Raw genomic sequence first — 4,496 nt, forward strand, 5'->3', positions numbered from 1 at the left:
TACAGCCCAGCTTCTTTAAAGCAGAAAGAGCGTGCTACTCTTCTTTGTGTCCCCCACACTCAGCCCAGCACAGAGCACGTGCTCAGCTATGTGAGCAGATGTGCAGATGGCTGGGACAGATGCAATGAATGACTCTTTTGATCCCTTTGGACCAGATCCTACATCTCCTATCCCCAAAACACATGACGATATCACAATAAAAGTCGGGGGAGACTTGATTCCAGTAACAAAATTTGTCTCATGAACTGTTTCCAAGAAAACTTCCATCCTGAAGTGTAATTGTTTTCAAAACTGCAAGTTGGATCATGGACTGATGTGGGTGTCTCTGATTACGACAAATGTGTAGATTCTCAGAAATTTCCAAGGATAGCAGGTGTTTGAAGTTTGGGGAGGATGATGTTTGGGGGAAATGGTCAGCGCATTTTATTATAAAAAGTACAGAGTGGTTGCTGGATGCAGTGGCACACAACTGTAGTCCCAGCTACTCAGGAAGTTGAGGCAAGAGGATTTTTTGAGCTGAGGGGTTTGAGGTCACCCTGGGCAACATAGTGAGACTCTATCTCTTTAAAAAGTATGTAGTGAAGATGTCAGTATTTCTCCTTGTCTCCCATCACAAAACAAGAATGTAGAGTCTTCTTCTGTTGTCAGAATCCAACTTCTATCTGAATCTGGTTCTCATTAAATGTAGAGCTGAGTGAAAGAGATTTGTAAGAAGAAGAGAAAGCAGACATATTACCCACATGCTGTCCTGAACAGTCTGTACAGAATATCTCTAAATCTCCACTCTAAGCCTTATTACTCTTGGTTTTTACACAACACCCACAATGTGGATTTATCAGCCTATTCCATAAAAAGGGAGAGGAAGCTGCAAGAAGTGTTATGGACAACACTGATGCAGTATCAACCCACCAGCCAAGAAGGAGGAAAGACTAAAAACTAGATGAAAATCATCATAAAAGCAGGGTGACTGTATCTGAGTAGATTGTTCAGTGGAGGAACAGATATATCCCAGGCCGCTAACACCTTGTGGGCATCCACATCTTAGTCTGGGGAGCTCACCAAGCTCTCCCCTGGTTGTGGCAGGAGTCATGAGTGTGCTCAGTGAATGTTTTTAACAGGGAGTGAGGGATATGATTCAATTTAGAAATGACTGGGCACACTGCAGGTATCATTTCTCCTCTTGCCTGCTGGGAAGGAGAGGGCATTCAGGAAATGCTTCTCAGAGCCAGGATGAGGAAGTGATGCTCTGCAATAGACAGCCTAGCTGGAAGGACATTTGTTTGTGTATGAGGGACACATCAACTCCACTGCCACAACTGCACCAAGTTCTCGGAGCCTCTGCTGCTGAGGACAGGGGTTTGGGTGGCAGGACTTGAATACAGTCATTGCTGATTGGACAGCTGAGCCAAACTGGACCAGTAAGATTCCATTCCTCAAAAGACACAAAGCTTTGATTGGTTTGGGGTTCAAGAATTGAAAAGTCGGATAGTGCATTGGTTAGGGACAACATTTTATGATTCAGAGGTGCAGAGAAATCTGATCCAAGAAAGGATGCTGATCTATTTCCTTTGATCCCTTCCTATCCCCATTTCTAACCCAGGGCTTCAGCTCATGGGTTCACAGGGGATACCATGCAGCTTAAGAAGTCCAGGAAAAACACATGAGCAGATGGACTTCCACCTAGGAACCAATGCAGTGACTCATGGTGAGCCGTGTCTGAGAAGAAGCTATGAGGAAGTAGCCACAGGAGACTGGATATCTCTTCAGACCCTACTTGTGGCTGAGCCTACTGCATGCTTCGTCTCCCAACTGCTAGTAAAAGGCAAGGTCTGGGATGCAAAACTAAAGCAAGCACCTAGAGCAGAAGTAGATCCTCAGCTGGGAAAACAGCCTCTGGGCACCCAGCCCCCAGTAACATCCAATCTGGCAAGCACCCAAGCTGTTCCTGGATTTCCAAGGCTGACCTAGCAGATCCAAAGGTCTCCGTGCCACCCCATTCTGCAAGGCAGATTAAGACAGCCCACTGCCCTCTATGGTAGATTATTGGGACCTCTATGGGACCCAAAGCAGGGAAGAAGGGCACTTCTATCTGTGAACCAATGTGCCTCCTGCCCAACCTGTGAAGCGGGGCTTCTCAGGGGGGGCTCTTCACATCCTCCAGGGATCCATGCACAGACTCTGATGGCCCTGCCCTCCAATGAGGCAAAAACGCATCTTTGTTTTCACTAACCTCCAATTGCAATTTGGCATTCATGTCTCTGTGAACACGGGAAACAAACCCCAACAACATTGGCAGCTGTGATCGCAGCCTGGGTCTCCTCACAGCAGAGGCGACTGTCTCAAATCACGCTCACCATTACTTGGAAATACCGGTCCCGTTGGGACTGCCTCAACCTTCTATTTAACTTATTACCAAGGAAGAATGTGCGACTGCCTCACACAATTTTAACATCTGGGTAATTACACTGCAATGTGACTGATTTGGTTTTTTATGATAATTTTATGGATTTTATCTTAATCATTTAAAACTCTTTTGAAAGGGGCAAGAAGCCTTCTCCTACTTACCAAAGAGGCCCAAAAAAGGGTACCTTCCCACTCGGACTCAGCTGAAACAGGAGCCAGTACTACGGGGGGCCAGCCCTTCCCCAAGACCATCTCACTGGCCTCACTTCCTGCCCTGCACAGCATACCAGGACACCCTCTTGGGTCTACACGGCAGGCTCCTCACACATGCACAGCTCATTCACCCTCGGGGCACCTCTGTATGGGACACCTCCTCACCCTTCTATGCAGGGTCAATACCCTAGAGTATTCCAAACTTACTTCCTGGAAGGAAGGGCCCATGGATTGTGACAAATCCACCCTCTATCCTATGATGCAAACCTTGGAAGTGTTTACACCTTATCACACAGCTAAGCAGCTCGGCAGGAGGGGTGAACAAAACCAACTTACTTTACCTAATGGGGGGTGTTGAGTGTGGTGACAGTGACATGCTGGAAAAGTGAAGTGACTAGCAAATACCACACGGGAGATGATCAAGGTTAATCTCACCTGCAATAGATCATGCTAACACTATGTCCTTCCATAGACGTAACAAGGGCTTTGCCTCTGTGGGTCTCTTGCCAGCTGAACCATGAGAAGAACCCTACCTGATCCTTCACTGAGGAACCTTCTCTGAAATGCCTGGCATTGCTTCTCAATATAGCCCAGAAGCAAGGGAAATCTGAGAAAATGCAACAGTCTGAGAAAGCATGGAGACATGGAACTAGGTTTGCTGGGATCTCCTGCAAGGGATCCTGGACGGCAAAAGGATATTCAGGGAGAACAAGTGAAATCCCAAGAAAATCTGAAGCACAGTCAACAGGCAAGCTGCACTGCTGTCCCTGGAGCTGTGACAAATGCCCCCTGTACAGAAGATGTGGAGAACAGGGAAAAACAGCAGGGCATAGCGCGACTCTGTTATTAGCATGGCAATCGCTCCCTAAATCGTAAGTGGGTTTTAAATAAAAAGTTAAAATAAAATGGGAAGTTACATTAAAGTCTGTTCGCATTTTTCAAATGTACAGCTGAAAGCAAACACTACGGTGGTTGTCACTGGGCAAGAGAACAGCCGTGGTCACTCATATCTTCCTGTAATAAAATTTTAAAAAGATATTGCCCTCTAATTTCATATTGAAAGGCTTTATTCTCTTGTCACTGTGCTGATCAAGGTATTGGGCACTTGACATATGGCTGGTTGGACTTATGATGTGCTATGAAGATGAAATACACACTGGATTTCTTAAAAAGGGAATGTAGGAATGTTAGCCAGGGGCGGGGGGCACACCTGTAATCCCAGCACTCAGGGGGCTGAGGCAAGAGCATCACTATGGCCAGCCTGGACTGCATAAATGAGTTCAAGGTCAGCCTGCACTATATAGCAAGAGGTCCCTAAAAAACAGAGAAGAAGAAGAAGGAGGAGGAAGAGTAAAGGAGGAGAAGGAGGAACAGGAGGAAGGGGAGAGGGAGAAGGAGGGGGAGGGGAGAAAGAAAGAAAGAGAGAAAGAAAGAAAGAAGAAGAAAGAAAGAAAGAAAGAAAGAAAGAAAGAAAGAAAGAAAGAAAGAAAGAAAGAAAGAAAGAAAAAGAAAGAAAGGTCAAATGTCTGATACATTTTCTAGAAACGGCATTATTTTGGATATCCTGGGTTAAATGGAATGCATTATTAAAATTAATTTCACTTTTTCTATGTTTTTAAATGTGGCTACTTAGCAAATTTGGTGGTCCATGTGGCAGATAGTTGTATTGCTAGCGGCTGCTGCTGCTTTAAAACAAAGAATTCCAGTGGTTTAAATTAACTCTTTCAGGTTTTACACTAGTGAAACAATGCAGTGCTTGCACATGTATGTTTGATTTATTTCACTAATGAGTATGGTCTCTAGTTGTGACCATTTACCTATAAAAGCTTCGAGTTTATCTTTCTTTACAGCTGAGTAATATTCCATTATATAAAAGTACC

Source organism: Chinchilla lanigera, unplaced genomic scaffold (genome assembly GCF_000276665.1).
Source record: "Chinchilla lanigera isolate Chin_1 unplaced genomic scaffold, ChiLan1.0 scaffold00060, whole genome shotgun sequence".
Taxonomy (NCBI): Eukaryota; Metazoa; Chordata; class Mammalia; order Rodentia; family Chinchillidae; genus Chinchilla; species Chinchilla lanigera.